At 45.5% G+C, this 20,834-nt stretch overlaps 1 protein-coding gene across 3 annotated transcripts in view; it reads right to left on the bottom strand.

Moving 5' to 3' along the window:
- The window catches only part of ING5 (inhibitor of growth family member 5), a 58,475-nt gene that overhangs the window by 25,498 nt on the left and 12,143 nt on the right, over positions 1 to 20,834 (bottom strand). The window contains exon 1 of one of the 3 annotated variants that reach the window (XM_077826364.1): positions 19,317 to 19,335. The exons of the other annotated variants lie outside the window; for them this stretch is intronic. The gene's annotated coding sequence lies outside the window, so the exon portion shown is untranslated. Of the gene's footprint in view, positions 1 to 19,316; positions 19,336 to 20,834 lie in introns of those variants that run through there. 3 annotated transcript variants of the gene reach the window in all.

The following is a 20,834-nucleotide window of genomic DNA, read 5'->3' on the forward strand; positions in this document are numbered from 1 at the left end:
TAAAATGAAGATTCTAACCCTTCCTACTACAAAGAAAGCCTTGACAATGTGAAGGCCCTAATCCTCCAATGAGTAATACATGCATAACTTTACACACCATGAATAGTCACACTGAAATCAACAGAGCTACGTATAGTGCACAAAATTAAGCATGTGAGTAAATCTCTGCAGGATTGGGGACAGTGGTTATAATCAGTAACATGTCTATTTCATTTCAGTCTTTTTGGCATAAGATTACATAGACACAAGAAAAGTGGGCACTCCCCCATGCATCAAGGATAGTAATGCCATGATTCAGGTTGCCTCAATTTTTGGCTAGCCAACTTGTGAAAATTTAGGCCCAATTTTAAGAGATGGTGAGCATGCAAAGCTTCCATTGACTTAACTGGAGAAAATGGGGGGTGTTCAGCACTTCTGAAAGTCAAGTCCAAGGTGGGTACTTAAAGACAGAGATAACCAAAATCATAGGCCACTTTTGAAAATGTTCAAATGGATTACATTTCTACTACTAATAAATCCTAAAATTCAACTGGATAAGTGGAACTGCAATCTGAAATTGCCATCTGGGTTGGGAAACATAACTCTTGCTCAATCTTGAGACCCTAAGACTTTGAAGCAGCCAAGAATTTGACTATACTTTTGTCTGTCCAGGGAAGGGTGGCGAGAAGGTGAGCTCCATTTGTGTCTCCATATTCTTCATAGAAACATTGTTATGGTATGAATATGGCATAACTAAGATATGTTTTTTGCAAGATGGGTCACGTGAGGTATCATTGGAAAGGTTATGATTTACCGAATGTGTTTATCCAAATAGTATGCATGTATCATTTCTGTATCTAAAGTTAGGAATACTGCCTATGTAACAATTACAACTGTGTGGGTATGTGCTTGGGAAACATCCACCAGACAGTAAGCAATCAGCCTTAATGGGCCATTAGGAAAAGACAATGAGTCTTCAAAGATGTGGCTCTCCTATCTTTGGGGGAGTTCCTTCCTGTGGACATTGCAAATAAATCAGGTTTCATGGTTGCTTTGACACTACAAGGTCAGGTGATATTGTCACCTGGTACGAAGTACCACCTTGACACTGCTGGTACTTTTCCACTGGAGACAAAGGCTTCCCGCCTTATGTAAATTCTATTTAAGGCAGGGGAGTAAGGCAAACAGGACTATTCTCCAATGCCTTCCTGCCCAAGAAGAAAGACTGCTTAAGGTACCTGAAGAGACAAAGGAGCCGAGCTGAGAGAAAGGGAAGGGCTGAGTCCAGATTAAGGCTATGTCTACACTGGCAATTAAACAACAAAACTTTTGTCTCTCAGAGGTGTTAAATCCTCCCCCCTGAAAGACTAAAGTTTTGTCCCGACAAGTGCCAGTGTGAACAGCACGTGGTCGGCAGCAACACAAACGCCGCTCATTGGGGGTGTAAATTCTGTCAGGAGAGCAGACAAACAGCAGCTACACTGCACGACTTCTAGTGTCACGGCTGTAGCGACACAGCCATGTCGCTAAAAGCTGTGTACTGTAGTCTACTAGACAGGAGTCTAGTCTGTAAAAAGAAACAACTGGAACTCTAAGCTACAGAAACTCTGCAACGTGCCTAAAACAATATTTAGAGTGCGAAATTACATTTTGTAATCTGTGTCTTGAGTGTATTAAACTGAGTTTGCATGTTTTATTTTATTTGCTCAGTAATCTGCTTTGTTCTTTTTGCTATTCCTCATAATCACTTAAAATTTACCTTTTGTAGTTAATAAACTTATTTCTTGTTTATACCATAGCCCAGTTTGTGCAATTCATATCGGGGGCGGGGGGAGTGAAAAGCTGTGCCTATCTCTTTCCACATTGAGGTAGAGGGCGATTTTTATGAGCTTATGCTGTGCAGATTTTTCTATACAGCGCAAGACAATATTATTTTGGGTTTACTCCCCAAAGGGGGTATGTACGAGTCCTGGGTGAATCCCTAAGCTGATTCCTCCCACACAGAGCTCAGTGTCTCTGTGTCCATTTGCAGCTGGGTGTGTACCTACCTGAGTGTGTGTGTGCCAGAGAAGGCTTGAGGGCCTGGCACAGCTAGGATAGGATGAGGAAATCCAGGCTGGTGGAACAATGGGACCCCAGCACATCAGGTGGCATCCTGGATGGGGGGGCTAACCCGTCACACCACTCATTTGCAAACTTTTCCGAATGGGAGGGATTCTGCTACATGATATGCAGCTAACCTCATGAACAGTATGTGGGGCATGACACACCTACATTATTATTTGATACACGAGGTACATACAGTGTTAATTTCAGGCCACAAGATTGCATTGTGCATCTGCAATTCCTCCATGCTGATATATAATCTCAAATAAGGAACCTCTAGTCCCCTGCTGTGTAGTTTACAATGATCAGATCCAAAGGCCACTGACTAGACTTTGACCCCACATGCACAATTTATTAATAATACTGATAAGCACCAGTTAACCAGTGACTCATGTTGATATGAAAAAAGGAAACTTTTTGCTTTTCTATTAAAATATTTAAAGTGACAAAGAAAATTAAATGCAAAAAGTTAACATTGCATTGCTATGGTTACACAGAGAATTCTCAGAAGTAAGGAATAGTGAGCACAAAGATGGTACTCCTACGCTGCATTTCATATAATGCCATTTGTGATTATGTGATCAGACTGTCACAGACAATGATGACCAGAGGGCATGGGATTTAAGTGAGGAATACTATGTAAGTCTATAATTAGAGGTGGCATTGTAATTCACGTTTGTGGCGGCAGACTCATGGCTGCACGCGCAGCACCAACTTCCTATTCCCTGACTTTCCCAATGCTCTGCACAGTCCCTGGGACCAGGAAATTTCCATTCTTCTTCAAGATGTGTGTCCCTATGGGTGCTCCACTATAGCTGTATGTGTGCCCCTGCACCTCTAATCAGAGATTTTTGGTAGCAGTGTCCCGTTGAGCCCGCGCATGTGCCCTCTCTCCCTCGTGGTCTGCCTCAAGGCTATTTAACACTGCATGGACAAACCCCCCTCACTTCCTTCTCTACCACCTTTGGCCTCAGACAGAATGAGCAGTTGTCCCTTCTCTATCTGTGTCATTAGCAGGGCTGGCTTCAGGCACCAGTGAAGGAAGCAGGTGCCTGGGGCAGCCATTAGAAAGGGGCGGCACTCCATCCATCATCAGGGCGGCATGTCCAGGTCTTCGGTGGCAATTTGGGGGCAGGAGCTGGAAGCTGAAGTTAAAACTCCTCCCTATGGAAAAAACACTTCAGTCTGCAGGGGACTCCGGTGGGTGCTGACCCTGGATCATCCCCAAAGCCTTTACTCCCTTTCAAAAGGGGTCCAGTTGTGAAGAGGAGAAGAAGAGAGAGAGAAAAAAGCCACCAGCAGACTCCCCCTGGAAAGGCTCATAAAAAGAGCTCCTCCAAGCAACTAGAGAATCATAGAATCATAGAATATCAGAGTTGGAAGGGACCTCTGGAGGTCATCTAGTCCAACCCCCTGCCCAGAGCAGGACCAATCCCCAACTAACTCATCCCAGCCAGGGCTTTGTCAAGCCTGGTCTTAAAAACTTCTAAGGAAGGAGATTCCACCACCTCCCTAGGTAACGCATTCCAGTGTTTCACCACCGTCCTAGTGAAAAAGTTTTTCCTAATATCCAACCTAAATCTCCCCCACTGCAACTTGAGACCATTACTGCTTGTCCTGTCATCTGCTATCACTGAGAATAGTCTAGATCCATTCTCTTTGGATCCACCTGTCAGGTAGTTAAAAGCAGCTATCAAATCGCCCCTCATTCTTCTCTTCCGTAGACTAAACAATCCCAGTTTCCTCAGCTTCTCCTCATAAGTCATGTGTTCCAGACCCCTAATCATTTTTGTTGCCCTTCGCTGGACTCTCTCCAATTTCTCCACATCCTTCTTGTAGTGTGGGGCCCAAAACTGGACACAGTATTCCAGATGAGGCCTCACCAATGTCGAATAGAGTGGAATGATCATGTTCCTCGATCTGCTGGCAATGCCCCTACTTATACACCCCAAAATGCCATTGGCCTTCTTGGCAACAAGGGCACACTGTCGACTCATATCCAGCTTCTCGTCCACTGTCACCCCTAGGTCCTTCTCTGCAGAACTGCTGCATAGCCATTTGGTCCCTAGTCTGTAGCGGTGCATTGGATTCTTCTGTCCTAAGTGCAGGACTCTGCACTTGTCCTTGTTGAACCTCATCAGATTTCTTTTGGCCCAATCCTCCAATTTGTCTAGGTCCCTCTGTAAACTATCCCTACCCTCCAGCGTATCTCCACTCCTCCCAGTTTAGTGTCATCCGCAAACCTGCTGAGGGTGCAATCCACACCATCCTCCAGATCATTAATGAAGATATTGAACAAAACCGGCCCCCAGACCGACCCTTGGAGCATTCCGCTAGATACCAGCTGCCAACTAGACAGGGAGCCATTGATCACTACCTGTTGAGCCCGACAATCTAGCCAACTTTCTACCCACCTTGTAGTGCATCCATCCAGCCCATACTTCTTTAACTTGCTGACAAGAATATTGTGGGAGACCGTGTCAAAAGCTTTGCTAAAGTCAAGGAATAACAAGTCCACTGCTTTCCCTTCATCCACAGAACCAGTTATCTCATCATAGAAGGCAATTAGATTAGTCAGGCATGGCTTTCCTTTGGTGAATCCATGCTGACTGTTCCTGATCACTTTCCTCTCCTCTGCTTCAGAATTGATTCCTTGAGGACCTGCTCCATGATTTTTCTAGGGACTGAGGTGAGGCTGACTGGCCTATAGTTCCCTGGATCCTCCTTCTTCCCTTTTTTAAAGATTGACAGTACATTAGCCTTTTTCCAGTCTTCCAGGACTTCTCCCAATTGCCATGAGTTTTCAAAGATAATGGCCAATGGCTCTACAATCACATCCGCCAATTCCTTTAGCACTCTCGGATGTAATGCATCCAGCCCCATGGACTTGTGCACGTCCAGCTTTTCTAAATAGTCCCGAACCACTTCTTTCTCCACAGAGGGCTGGTCACCTCCTCCCCATGCTGTGTTGCCCAGTGCAGTAGTCTGGGAGCTGACCTTGTTCATGAAGACAGAGGCAAAAAAGCATTGAGTACATTAGCTTTTTCCACATCCTCTGTCACTAGGTTGCCTCCCTCATTCAGTAGGGGGCCCACACTTTCCTTGGCTTTCTTCTTGTTGCCAACATACCTGAAGAAACCCTTCTTGTTACTGGCCAGCCAGAGGGGTTCCCCAGTGCGGCCATCTTGGCACCGATCCAAACACATGGGTTCCGAGCAGCTGGCCAGCCAGTAGGGCTCCCCAGAGCAGCCACCTCAGTAGGACGACACCAGCAGCTCTGAAGCACAGCTGTAAGCTCTGCTGCCACACCCTAGCTCTGAAGCAGGCACCCGAGAAGGGGTCTCCTGCTGTGAGCTCTGTCCTACTGTGAGCTCTGCTGCAGGCAGCACTGAGGGGCTTCCACAGTTAGGCTCTCATGCAACTGTACGGACCCCTAAGGAGAGTGGACAATTACCATACCATCTCTAAAAGAGCGGCACAGAGAAATCCTTTGGTACCAGGTGCAACAGAACTCCCATCTAGGAAGTGTTCTGCACCTTCCCAACCATCGATACTGACAACATACTACAGACACTCCTCTGTGGTACCACGTGAGCCCATGGCAACACATGTGCTCTGGTACTCTGGAGACCTGTGGCCTCAGTACCCGAGAGAGACAATTACCATACCATCTCTAAAACAGTGGCACCAACAAACTTTCTGTACTGGGCACCAATGTCCCTCTAATTTTTAACAGGCCATGTGTGCAAAAAATTTCTTCTGTGATGCCGCCAAAGCAAAAAAAAAAAAAAAAAGCCGCCGCCAAAGCCGGAGTTTCGCCATGTGTGCAGGGTTTAAGATCTGTGTGCGCACACACACGCGCACAGCTTAGAGGGAACAGTGCTGGGCACAACAAAACTCTCATTTAGGGAGTGCTCTGCCCAACTATCGGTACTGACAACGTACCACAGACACTCCTCTGTGGTACCAAATGAACCCATGGTACTGCATGAGCTCTGGTACCCTGGAGACCTGATGGTTGGGGAAGAACCACAAACCCCATTACTTGGTACCATGCAGGGCCAGCTCTAGGCACCAGCAAAACAAGCAGGTGCTTGGGGCGGCACATTTCTAGGGGCAGCATTCTGGCGCCAGCCCAGCTCGCCTCCGCTCCACCTCCACCTGCTCCCCTGAGCGCGCCGCCACCGCTCCGCTTCTCCCCCTCCCTCCCAGGCTTGCCACGTGAAACACATATTTCACGGGCAGCAAGCCTGGGAGGGAGGGAGGAGAAGCCAAGCGGCGAAGCGCTCGGGGGAGGCAGCGGTGGTGGAGAGGAGGTGAGCTGGCGCAGGGAGCGGTTCCTCTACTCCTCCCCATTACTTCCTGCGCTTCCCCCCACCCTCACTCACCTCCGCTCCACCTGCTCCCCGAACGCGCTGCCTCTCCCTCCCCTGAGAGGGAGGCGGGAGAAGCCGAGCAGGTGGAATGGAGGTGAGCTAGGGCAGAGAGGTTGCGGAGGGAGCCGCAGGAAGCAATGGGGGGGGAAATGCGGCACGCCCTGGGTAGGAGGTGGGGCTGGGGATTTGGGGAAGGGGTTGGGAATGGGTGGAGTTGGGGTGGAGCCAGGGGCGGGGGGAGGGCACAGAAAGAAAGTTGGGGGTGGCCAAAAATTTTTTTGCTTGAGGCAGCAAAAATCCTAGAGCTGGCCCTGGTACCAGGACCCCGATAGCGAGCACATCCCGGCACCCAGAATCGCTCTTGGCACCGGGCTGTATACTGCTAATACCCCAGTCAACGTCACCCTTACCCACTGAAGAATCTGGCACTAGCCAGGAGGAGATCATTTCCCTGGCCCTCATTGTGGCCCACTGTCACACTACAAGGGTCCTCCCCAATTCCATCAAGCCAACCTACAATCGCAGTACGGGCCCCCTGAGGTAAGCCCACCGCCCATGCCTGCCTTCCTCCCTCACCCCCCACAAGGCCATACTGTAATTGTTGTGTGACGTACACACACATGTCGAACCCATCCCCAGTGTCTCTCAGGGAGAGTCCACCAGATGGTTTGCTACAGCCTGGCTGTCTAGAGCACCTGAGTCAGTGCAGGAGGAAGCTTTTTCAGAACAGGAAAAAGAACCTGAAGAGGAAGCTACCCCTCCAGCACACTTCTCCTCATCTCTCCCAGATGAGGCTGTGCTGCCCAGTCCTCATCACTAGGTAAGATTTTAAGAACTTTTTGGATCTTACCAACAGGGTGGCAGACGAGCTGCAGATTCCCCTATAGGAGGTGGCAGATACACATCACAAGTTGGTGGAAATTCTGCACACCACTTTCTCATCTAGAATTGTCCTCCTAATTAATGAGGCGATGCTAGATCCTACCAAATTCATCTGGCAGACACCAGTCTCCATCGCACCATCCAGCAACAGAGTGTAAAAAAAAAAAAACCAGACAAACAAATAAAACAAAACAAACCCCTATATCTCTATGCAAAGAGGCAGACTTTGTTTTCAACATCCACAACCCAACTCCATCATAGCAGATGTGGTTAATGCACGAAGCAAGCAACATGATGCCAAGTCAACTCCATACGGTCAGGCTTGGCAAGATGGCATATTCATCTGTTTAGAGTCATAAATTACCAAACTGTCATGGCCAAATACAATTTTATTAATTATGGGAAACCCAGTGTGTTTCTGGAACATTATGGGAAACACAAAAGGAACAGATTCAGACCGTTCTTAGAGATGGTCAGTTAATAGCCAGACTGGTCCGAGAGACAGCACTGGATGTAGCTGTTAGAGCTGCCCGCCCAGTCTCCATGACAGTGGTACTGAGGTGGGTTTGGTTGTTGGTTTTTTTTGGGCTACACCTCTCTAGATTGCCCAAAGAGCTACAGACTTCCAGTTTGAAGGGCCAAACTCTTTGTGGAGAAGACAGATTTTCTCTCCATATCCCAAAGGATTCTCAGAGCACGTTACACTCCTTAGGAATCTACACTGTGGGACAGAAGAGAAGATATACCTCTCAACCACACCACAAGTCACAATCTTCTCAATACTCACCATCTCAGTGCTGTTATGAGCCACAGTGTAAGAGGACCAGGGCTCAAATTGGGAACGGTCTGCACCCCATCACGTGACCTCTCAAACTGCCTCTTATAAGCACTTTTGATGAGCTGGTCGAGGGCCTGAACAACGATACCTTACAGCATCAGCTGCCATCTATACACCTGTCAAGGCACTCAGAAGTCACCTTACCCTACTTCACAGCAGTTAGGACCAGCTCTAAAGCAAGGAGATTGATTTCTAGCCCTGAACCTACAGGGTGCCTACTTCCATATCTCAAGACAACCATCATACAGGAGATTTCCTACTGCTTACGTTTGGGACAGGATCATTTTCAGTACAGACTGCTCCACACAGGGTATTCTCCAAGGTTCTCTTCATTGTAGCAGAATACTAACCCCGGTACAGTGACTAGACTTTATCAGGACCAACCTTGATGCAGTACAAGCGAGAGCGTTCCTCTCGCTATTCACATTCACCACTCTGGGACACGTCTCCTTAATATGCTGGAGAGATCACCTACACAACCTCAAGGTTCAGGACAAATGGCCTTCCACAAAAATGACCTTCCATATCACTCTTTTGGGGCTAAGGCCTGTCAGGAGTACCTGTGCACACTTTCTGCCTTTCATTAAAAACAACACACAAAGGTCATGATGGACTTAACGTGACCTGTATGTTTTGTATAAACCACCAAGGAGCTGCCAGATCTCCCTCCCTCTACAAGACAGCACTCAAACTTTGGAATTGATGCATCCATCACAATATGCTCATCTCAGCTGTCTATCTACCAGGGATACAGAATGTCACAGATGACAGTCTCAGTTGCAATTTTCTCACGACAATGAGCGTGTACTGAATTCACAGTGCTTCAAGATGTATCCGCCCTTTGGGGAACCCTAACTATGGATCTTTTCGTTACTTAACGGAACAAGAAAGGTCCTTGTTACTGCTGGGGAAACATTCACTGGCAGTTGCCCTCATCTTCCCACGGGAAAGGGCCCACTTGTATGTCTTTTCCCAGTTTCCTACTCTATCCAAGATTCTGTTGAAAATTCAACGAGACAAAGTGAGAGTTATTCTGATTGCCCCTCTAGACCATGACAACTAATTAGGAGAAAGACCTTGGAGTCATTGTGGATAGTTCTCTGAAGACATCCACGCAGTGTGCAGCGGCAGTCAAAAAAAGCAAACAGGATGTTAGGAATCATTAAAAAAGGGATAGAGAATAAGACTGAGAATATCTTATTGCCCTCATATAAATCCATGGTACGCCCACATCTTGAATACAGATGTGTACAGATGTGGTCCCCTCATCTAAAAAAAGATATACTGGCATCAGAAAAGGTTCAGAAAATGGCAACTAAAATGATTAGGGGTTTGGAATGGGTCCCATATGAGGAGAGATTAAAGAGGCTAGGACTTTTCAGCTTCCAGGCAAAAAAAGCGAAACACACCCACCTAAAAGCACTGGCTAAGCAAGTACCAGTCATTCAAAAACTTAACCATCTGTGCTCAGTATATGGCGCAACGGCAGTGTGCTCACCATAAAAAAAAAAATTAAACAGTTAAAACGTCAATTGGCCATGCATTCGGTCCAGGTGGCAAGCCTCACGGGGGATGATTTGGGTGACCCTTGTAAGGGCTTTAATCTCTCCCTTTGCAAAAATCCCCAATTGTAGGCAAAACCTTGCTGCGCCCTTAAAGCGGCCCTCATTAAAACCAAAAAAAGGTCCACAAAACAACTCCAAAATAAAAATTGGGTCAAAACTCAGCATATTTCAGCCAAAATTCAAAGTCCATTGGGCCCAGCGAACATCTCCATGTTGGCTTGTGAGCTCGGCCCCTTTAAAACAAAAAAGGCTGCTACCTGGCTCCTTTCCCTCTAATTTATCATACACATAAACAATTTGTCCCAGCAAAAAATTAAGTGGGTGCTTACTCTGAAAACCGCGGTGGCCCACTTCCAGGGAGAGGGGTTGCTTATTGTTCAAGCTGTGGCGGACGTCCTTCTCTCCACCCGAGAGAAGTGAAAGTTCCTGTCCAACCTAAATCAGGCCCCGGGGCAAACCAGGTTAAATTACGGTCATAAATATAAAAGGAAGGGTACCCACCCTTCTGTATACAGTGCTATAAAATCCCTCCTGGCCAGAGGCAAAACCCTTTCACCTGTAAAGGGTTAAGAAGCTAAAATAACCTTGCTGGCACCTGACCAAAATGACCAATGAGGAGACAAGATACTTTCAAAGCTGGAGGGGGGGACAAAGAGTTCTGTCCGTCTGTGTGATGCTTTTGCCGGGGACAGATCAGGAATGCAGCTCAGAACTCCTGTAAAAAGTTAGTAAGTAATCTAGCTAGAAATGCGTTAGATTTTCTTTTGTTAAATGGCTGGTAAAATAGGTTCTGCTGGAGGGAATGTATATTCCTGTTTTTGTGTCTTTTTGTAACTTAAGGTTTTGCCTAGAGGGATTCTCTATGTTTTGAATCGGATTACCCTGTAAGGTATTTACCATCCTGATTTTACAGAGGTGATTCTTTTACCTTTTCTTTAATTAACATTCTTCTTTGAAGAACCTGATTGCTTTTTCATTGTTCTTAAGATCCAAGGGTTTGGGTCTGTGTTCACCTGTACCAACTGGTGAGGATTTTTATCAAGCCTTCCCCAGGAAAAGGGGTGTAGGGCTTGGGGGAATATTCTGGGGGGAAGACATCTCCAAGTGGTCTTTTTCCCTGTTCTTTGTTTAACACGCTTGGAGGTGGCAGCATAGGGTTCAAGGACAAGGCAAAGTCTGTACCTTGGGGAAGTTTTTAAGCTAAGCTGGAAAGAATAAGCTTAGGGGGTCTTTCATGCATGTAAACCGTGGCTCAGTTACAAAAGCTTACCAAAAAAATAAATAATTAATAAAATAAATAAATTAAAACTATGGGCCAAGAACAAACCCGCAAATGAAAAGACGTTAAAGGGTAAAATCATGCATTTGGGGGAGCCAATCAAAGGGGTAAAAGTAGCTGCCCTCCACGTATACCAACCAGGTACCAGGGGAAGGTGAAAAGGGACCAGCCAAGGGCCAGTTTTCGCCAGTAACTAAAAAGATGTAACGACGACAAAAATAAAGGTTCGTAAGCAAATCTGGCACTCCCTCCAGGTTCTGGGGGAGGATATAAGATGATAAAATAAAATCCCACCATCCTGTTGGTGGAAAGCCTATTGGCCCTCTCGGCCAGGTGGGAAAAACGGGCTGCCAGCATCCACAAAACCCAGGCTCACACAGCAGGCTATCAGCTACCCCGCCCTGACCTGTGGCAGTAGCCACCCCTTCCGCCCCTCCGGTGGAGGATTACTGCCAGCTCCGCAATCAGCTCCCGCAAACTGGGGACCCCGGGGAGGGCTCCGACTAAGGCAGCCCCATTGTCGGCCGGGGTACCCTGGAACTCTAACCGACGCCCCAAAATCGCCGTTATAGTTGCTGAGCGCCCCTGTATGGCCCTATTAGACACCGGGGCGGGTATAAATGTATTAAATTTCACCCGTTGAGGGGAACCCGGGGCCCCCCGCTCAGGTCTCTGCCTTCAATTTGGGGCCGCAACAGCAACAAACAAGTCCCAGTAACCTTTGTAGGGACGGTTTTACATGCCTCATTTACTATTGACCCTTCATCTATGGAGACGGTAATTTTGGGAATGCCATGAATGCTGAAAAAGGGGGTGTGGTTTAATCCTTACAACCAAGGGGGCATGTTGTGGCAGGAGTGGCGTATGCCTCTGCCTTGGGACAAGGGAGGAAGGTTTGCCATCGCCGCAGTGGTGGCGCTGACCGCAAAGGGGAAAGCATTTTAAAAACAGGTAGCACCAGGGTGTGGCAAACATATCCCTCTAAATGTGGGAGGCATAAGATAGCACTGGTAGAGGTGGTGGGGTCCCCCGTTCCCCTGCAACGACAATATCCTTACTCCAAAGCAGTGGAGGCGGGCATAGCGGGGTAATTGCCAACTTAAAAAAACAAAAAGTGCTCCAAACTATTCATAGCCCCTTTGACAGCCCGGTCTTCCCGGTGCTGAAAGCGGGGGTCAGGCCTGGCGCCTCACCATAAATGACCATAAAATAAACCAAGGCACCCCTATAATGGCCCTGGTGGTCACCTCAATGCCCAAGGCCCTGCTCCATGTGCAGCTGCAAAATAGGTGGTTTTCGGTTACTAATCTGGCTAATTGCTTTTTTGCTTTACCCTTGCCTCCCAGGACTGCTTTGTGTTTCAGTTTAGGGGAAAACAGTTCACCTTCACGCAAGTCCCCATAAAATTCCACAATGCCCCCTCCATTGCACACCAACATGCGGTGGCTATGCTGAACGAACTGCCTCCTAAGGTCCATTGCCACGTCATTTCATATGTAAACAATTTGTTAGTGCATAAGAAAACAAAACCCCAGGTGCAAAATATCACCAAAACTGTTTTAAATAAAATTAAAAAAACTGGGTTCAAGGTGTCGTTAATAAAAGCGCAATTGGTCCAGTGTTCAGTCCCCCTGGGGGAAAAAGATAGGCTAGTAAAAGTGGCAAAGGTCCGCGCATTGTGCAAAATAAACCCACCACTTTAAAACAATTGTGCACCATTTTACGGGGGTTAATTTTATTTGAAATCACATTCCCAACTTTGCTACCCTCCCTTGCCCCTTAGGGCACTGCTCAAAAAAAGGGCATAGTGGCACTGGGAGGGACCGCAAAAAACTGCCTTTAACGCCTTGAAGCAAGCTGCCTTGTGGGTGCCGGCCCTCGCTTTCCCAAACACTACCAAGCCTTTTTACTTTCGACTATCATGCGGTCTGGAGGTGCTGGGTGCCGTCCTCCTCCAGAAAAATGCAGAGGGCCGGCTAATCCCGGCTGCATACAATTCCCGAGTACTACAGCAGCCAAAGGTAAAATATAGCCCCTGTAAAAAAAAGTGCTTGGCAGCAGTATGGGCGGCACAGACTTTTCAGGCATACTCCAAAGCGGCGCCAATAATACTGCAAACCCCACACCCCTCCCTAAAATACATTTTAACCTGGTCCCAAATAAGTTTGATCTCAAACACCCGCTTGGCACAGTAAACCCTGTTTCTCACCCAAAGGTTCTTAAATCCTTGCTTGCTGCCCTAAACATCAAGCAACAAATTCACATCAGTTATTGGCCACAAAGCAGCGGCACTGTAAAAAAACAAAACCAAAATTTTAAAAATGCCCTCCGTAAAATGTGCTCAACTTCAAAAACAAATTGGCCCCAAAAGCTGCCAACTATTTTGGAAGCTTTACACAACTCTAACCGCCTAGGCACTGAGTACACCGCCTACCATATTCTTTTTGGTCACCCAATAATGTGGGGCAATCTGTAAAAATAAAAAAAAAATTTACCTGCCAATTCACCAAACGGTTACAAATGGGTACACTGCCCAGCTAAGGGAGGAATCTGTAAAACCTGCAAAGCCATAAAAACCGTTTTAAACAAAAAAAAAGGCTAAACGCAAAAACACCGTCATTAAAAACGTCCAAACCCAGCAAATTAAAAACAAGATAATATTGCAAAAACTAAAAAAAGCGACCCACACCTTGGACGTTAAGTGGATGGGCCCGTATCCCATTGTAAACTGCATCTCTCCGGTAGTGTACCAGCTTCAGCTGCCCAAAAAAGTAAAATAAGTGCATGCCAATCAGCTCAAAACATATGTTTCTTCCTAGGTTTCTGGTCATGGTGTCATGGGCCTCAGTTGTAAACCAGCCACCGGCCTGGACCATCTGGGTCTTCAGCTACCCATAAAATTATCTAAATAATAATTATTATAAAAAATATATATATACCTCCAAAGGTCCTCCATGATCCAAGCTGCCACTGGGGCCTGGGCCACAGCGTGGCAAAAAGCAAAAAAAAAAAAAAAGGTGCCTTGGCTGCAGTGCAAATAAACATTATAGGGCCACAGCAAAATACCTGGTGGGTGGCCCCAAGCCTCCCTGAAATCCCAGAGGAACAAAACCTATTCAACTTATTCATAAATGATCTGGAGAAAGGGGTAAACAGCGAGGTGGCAAAGTTTGCAGATGATACTAAACTGCTCAAGACAGTGAAGACCAAAGCAGACTGTGAAGAACTTCAAAAAGATCTCACAAAACTAAGTGATTGGGCAACAAAATGGCAAATGAAATTTAATGTGAATAAATGTAAAGTAATGCACATTGGAAAAAATAACCCCAACTATACATACAACATGATGGGGGCTAATTTAGCTATAACTGATCAGGAGAAAGATTTTGGAGTCATCGTGGATAGTTCTCTGAAGATGTCCACGCAGTGTGCAGCGTCAAAAAAGTCAAAAAAGCTAACAGGATGTTAGGAATCATTAAAAAAGGGATAGAGAATAAGAGGGAGACTATCTTATTGCCCTTATATAAATCCATGGCACGCCCACATCTTGAATACTGTGTACAGATGTGGTTCCCGCATCTCAAAAAAGATATACTGGTATTAGAAAAGTTTCAGAGTAACAGCCGTGTTAGTCTGTATTCGCAAAAAGAAAAGGAGTACTTGTGGCACCTTAGAGACTAACCAATTTATTTGAGCATGAGCTTTCGTGAGCTACAGCTCACTTCATCAGATACATACCGTGGAAACTGCAGCAGACTTTATATATACACAGAAAATATGAAACAATACCTCCTCCCACCCCACTCTTTAGATAAGCTATTACCAGCAGGACAGTGGGGTGGGAGGAGGTATTGTTTCATATTCTCTGTGTATATATAAAGTCTGCTGCAGTTTCCACGGTATGTATCTGATGAAGTGAGCTGTAGCTCACGAAAGCTCATGCTCAAATAAATTGGTTAGTCTCTAAGGTGCCACAAGTACTCCTTTTCTTTTTGGTATTAGAAAAGGTTCAGAAAAGGGCAACTAAAATGATTAGGGGTTTGGACCGGGTCCCATATGAGGAGATATTAAAGAGGTTAGGACTTTTCAGCTTGGAAAAGAGGAGACTATGGGGGGTATGATAGAGGTGTATAAAATCATGAGTGGTGTGGAGAAAGTGAATAAGGAAAAGTTATTTACTTGTTCCCATAATATAAGAACTAGGGGCCTCCAAATGAAATTAATGGGTAGCAGGTTTAAAACAAATAAAACGAAGTTCTTCTTCACTCAGCACACAGTCAACCTGTGGAACTCCTTGCCTGAGGAGGTTGTGAAAGCTAGGACTATAACAGGGTTTAAAAGAGAACTGGATAAATTCATGGAGGTTAAGTCCATTAATGGCTATTAGCCAGGATGGGTAAGGAATGGTGTCCCTAGCCTCTGTTTGTCAGAGGGTGGAGATGGATGGCAGGAGAGAGATCACTTGATTATTACCTGTTAGGTTCACTCCCCCTGGGGCACCTGGCGTTGGACATTGTCGGTAGACAGGATACTGGGCTGGATGAACCTTTGGTCTGATCCAATATGGCCATTCTTATGTTCTCATTTTCCTCATGTGGTGGCCTGGAGCAGAATGGGAGGCCCTTTGGCAAGCAATAGCAATCCCTAATCCCTAAACACAATATTGTTGCCGTAACCTCCTAAACCAAGCAAACAATATCCATAACAAAAGCCAAAAAGGGCTGTCGCAAAACAACTAATAACTTTAAAAATTTATCATCCATGCCTCAGTTTCCCCAATAAATGCATTTGCAATGTTCTTGTCCTTTCCCTTTTTGCTTTGTTAGCAAAACAAGGCAGTAATAGCAAAAGCCCAAAAACACCCTAAACAAAAGTGGTAAAACCACTCTTGCTGCTTCAGGCCAGCAAAATTCGTCAGAGCAAAACAGTGTATATTTGGTGGCGCATATCTATAAAAATCCTCGGTTTCCAACATTTTCCCTCTCTTTTGTTAATTTTACCACTGTCCAAAACTGGCCCTAATTAAAAAAAAAGGTCAGTTATCCATTGGCAGGGGGGCAATTGTGGCACATCATCCTGGGGGCAATTGTGGGCACCGTGTACTACCTGGGTATGTTCCCAGGGGCATCCCCCTGCCAAAAGCCCCAGGTCTCCTGGCCCTGCATATCCCCCTGCAATTAAATCCCACACGGAATTACTCCAAAAGGGCTCCTTACCCCGCCAGACAACACCACATAAAACAACACTATGTCCCATCGCCGTCCAAACCCCCCTCCCGAAAAGTTTATGTCCCCCTAAAAAAAATGGTCCCTACCTTTAAAAAAAAAAAATCTCCATCCATACTGCCAGCGCTTATGGTTTCACTAAAAAGAAAATCTAAAAACAATGGCTCAAGTAAACTATCGATGGAAGGGTACATAAAAAGGTTTTCAATGTCATAAAAAAGTTCAATATGCCATCTAAGTCAATGCTTCACATTAACAGCTAGCATCAAAACGTGGTTGCAATGTTGGTCCCCAAATGGTGTAGGGTTCAACCTAACCCCCACAGTTCCAAATATTGGTATATCACGTATATCACTCATTCATCCACACAAACATCCCGCCAGTGTGGAAAGGTAGATATCACATGCCCCAAACAATTTCCAGCATCCCTTTTAAATTGTAGCCTTCTCTGCTTAGCCCCTAGTCTTCAAAAAACAACTCTAAAAAAGCACCTCCACATCTCCCCCCACCAGTGGTGGTGGCAGATGTTACCGGCCACCAAATAAAAAGCAGCCACTCAACGCTAAATCCTCCTTAATGCCACCTTGGGAGCTTTAAATATTTACCTGCCCCTAACACACTTTCAGGTCCCTGCCTTCCTTCCTAATTGTACAAGGGGGACGACCCTGCAAGTTGTCCTCCTTAGGCAAACGTTGTCCTTGTCCCCCCCAAAAAGGCAAACCTTAGTAAACTCCTTGTGGGATGGGGCCAATACGACAGCTAGTATTTAAAATATTCAGCAAGGGGCCATTAAAAACCAACGGTTAAAACAGTTAAAAAAGGCCATGGGGCTGGTCACAAGTGCAAATCTCACTCACCTTACAGTGGCCACCTCCACCCTCAAACACACTGCCAAATTGGCCCTCCACATGTGGGACACCTTGTGGGGACTAATTAAGGCCAAAAACCATCTAGCTTAAAATTCTGTGTGCTCCCAGCTTCAATAATATTTAATCTAAGAAGTCCGTGGCATCCAAAAAAAATTTGCTCCACAAAGCCTGGCCCAGGGAAATCCATTCCCACTCAGAAATTCCCCAAAAGCAATGGCCTTTTCGCTATTCCTAAAGGCTCACTTACTAAAACTGCATAGGCACAGCCTGCTCCTTCATGGCCTTTGGCCCCATAAAAAAAGTGTGGGCCCCTGCTATAAAAATCCAGCCAGGCCTTTAAAAAGACTCTAAAACTGGGTGGTCCATCGTAACGTGTGGAAGGCGGCTCCCTCCAATGACAAGGCTATGCAGTATGTGCTGACTGCAGCCCCTAACTATCAGCACACATAAATTGCAAAGGGCAAAACCTGGTAGCTATGGACTATAAAGCCCCCTCAAATAATATAAATAAAAAAGGCAATACCAGGCCGGTTTATAAAGTGGGTCAACATATCTGCTGGGAAGGGAAGGCATCAAAATATGCCCCCACCAAAGCACATCTGTTTACCAATACCTCCGTGTGTGTTTGGAGGACCACCTACCCCAGGGTGCCCCTCCATTTGCGGTTCCAATTTCAAGCGCAAAATTTTTCGGTGCATTGGCCCGCTGTTATCCAAAGTAGTGTTAATGTTTCTAATTATATTGTGTTTAATTTTTCATAAATCACACCCAATGTTTTTCTTCTATTAACGCACACCTGGAAACAACTAACCATGTTCCACACAAATGCCTCCTCCTTTACAGTGGTGCAGCACACATTTAATCTAAAAAAAGCTACCTTTGCCATAGCCATCCAGATGGGGCATCTACGCCAACAAAAAAAATGTGCTATGCTATGTTACTAATAAAGCCAAAAGCCACTACTGGCTGGTCTATGCAATTGTTGCTGCCCTCACAATTTTGTTTGTGCTATATTGCTGTTTGTGTAGGAGGCCAACAGTAACACTAGCCACCGTGTCAGAGGGAGGGTAAAAACCTAAATGGTAACCCCTCACAAGATTCCTTTGCAGGTTGCGAGAGGCTGAAGGGAGAGGAAGGGAGAAAGGAACGGGTTAACTCGACGCTTCAGCTAGGTCCGAAAATAAAAAGCTAACTCCAGCCCAAGGTCACTGCACACAACAGATTCTCTGCTACCTGCCAAGAAAGACGGGAACCTAAATTCCAACCCCAGAAAGCTGCAAAAAGCTGGTTTAAACTGGTACAAAAAGCATGGAAAACAAAGGTCCCTACATGAAATGCTCCCAGAAGAACCCAGGGCTTAAAAATCCTCTCAAAAGCCAAAACAAGTCGGAGATCAATACCAGACCCTGGACAGCCTGTGCACAGGACAGAATTCTCGTCCACCCTTCTCCGTCTTCTTCTTACATTACACCCGGGCTTGGCCAGCCCTGGGTTGTGCATGTGTAAGTATAAAAGTAGGCAAGGGCTCGGGCACTAACGCTTTCTTCCTCCCTTTAAGTAATGTAAAAAACCACAGCACTCACAGGCTTGGGCACTAACGCTCTCTTCCTTCCTTTGAGCGACGTGGGGAGAACCCAGCACTCACCGCTGTTGTTTTATTAATAAAGCTTTAAACTTAGTCACTTGGTGTGCTCCTTCATCTCATCCCCTAAAAATCCTGCGGCCTCAGCCTGATCACCTGACGCCACAGGCAGACTGGTAACTTAAATCTCTCACAAAATCCCCTAAACTCTTCCTTTTGTCCACAGAAAGATCCAAAAGCTCTGTGATATCGGCTCAAAGACTATCCAAAAGGGTCTCTAATTGCATTAATCACTTATCAAGGGCACAACTTGCTTCCGTCCAGAGTCCATATGCACTCCACGAGGTCAGTTTCTACCTCAATCACATTCCGTAGGGATACCCCTATCTCAGCAATCTATAGAGCAACGACCTGGGCCTCTGCCTATACTTACGCAGAAAATTATGCCATCACTAAAGATTTGGCCGCTGACACCATCTTTGACTCCACAGAGCTCTCTGTAGTAAAAGACTCCACTCCGAAGTCCCAGCCTCCAGTGGTGGGTACTGCTCGGGAGTCACCTACAGTGCAGCACCCATAGGGACACTACTCGAAGAAGAAGAGGAAGTTACTCACCTTGTGCAGTAATGATGGTTCTTCGAGATGTGTGTCCCTATGGGTGCTCCACAACCCGCTCTCCTCCCCACTACTTCGGAGTTCTCTGTAGGGCTCTGCGGTAGAGAAGGAAGTAAGGGGGGTTCACCCGTGCAGTGCTAAATAGCCTCGAGGCAAACCATGAGGGAGGGAGGGCGCATGTGTGGGCTCAGAGGGACATTATTACCAAAAATCTCTGATTAGAGGCACAGGGGCACACAGACAGCTACAGTGGAGCACCCATAGGGATACATCTCAAAGAACCATCGTTACTGCACAAGGTGAGTCACTTCCTCTTTTTCAATCTGAAATTCCAAATTCTGGAGAAGAAGATGAAACCCACAAAAACTTCCAGGAAAAGCAAACTCACAAATTCAAAATTTATAGTGTGCAAACAGAATGAAGTCCAGATCAGTAATATGTGCTTTAAAAGGACCAATTTCACAAAAATGAAACAACTGTGAGCCAAATCAGCTGGAAGGAAAAAGTTAATCAGGAAAATGTGAATAATAATAGGGAATTGTTTAAGGACACTTTTCTAGAAGCCCAAAATGTCACAATTAAGGAAAAGGCCTTACTGATTTAAAATAATTGACCTGGTTTACAGAGAAGTGAAGACATCTATACAATTTTTTTTTAAATGGAACAAACTGAAGTAAGGTGAAGCTGACAATAATGAATGTAAATCAGAAGTTAAGAATTATAGAAGGTTTATAAAGGAAACAAAAAGGGACAGAGGGAGAAATCTATAGTCAGCAGAGTTGAGGAAAAGGAGGAGTTTTTCAAGTGTATTGGGTACAAAAGAAATCCTAACAATGGTACTGATCCATTACTAGATGGAAATGTTAATCATATTTAACATTTTTATCAATGACCTGGAAGAAAACATAAAATTATCACTAATAACAGTTGCAGATAACTCTGACACATGGCCAGGAAGGAGAAGCTTGCAGGCTAATTGATCCAGATTCAACCTTTAGAGACATATTGATAGATAATTTGTGTGTTTATATATATATTGTTAGAGGTTGACAATGTAATCTAACAGTTCCTGTCTATGCTGTATGTATTCTGTTAATTCTGAAATCAAAAGATCTTAACATTTAAATGAATTGTAAATACAGTTTTCAGAGTGGTAGCCATGTTAGTCTGTACCAGCAAAAAAAGGAGGAGTACTTGTGGCACCTTAGAGACTAACAAATTTATTTGGGCATAAATACGCCTCTAACGTGCCACAAGTACGCCTCGTTTTTTTTAAAATACAGTGATATTACTGTATTGATTTCTCTTTGAATTATATAGCATATAACCTGCAAATGGTGGAAGACAGGCAATAGCCTTATGTTAATCCGTGTAGCTCATTACTAGTGATGTTTAGGAAATAGGTCTACTTCAAAGTTGCGATGATTGCCTATTGTTCACCTGAGGACACCGTGATGTCAAGAGGAGGCCTGGAACTGAAGAAAGGACTCTTGGGTCCTGATCCTTTTTATCTCAAAT

The sequence above is a fragment of the Eretmochelys imbricata genome, chromosome 9 (genome assembly GCF_965152235.1).
Source record: "Eretmochelys imbricata isolate rEreImb1 chromosome 9, rEreImb1.hap1, whole genome shotgun sequence".
Lineage (NCBI taxonomy): Eukaryota > Metazoa > Chordata > Testudines > Cheloniidae > Eretmochelys > Eretmochelys imbricata.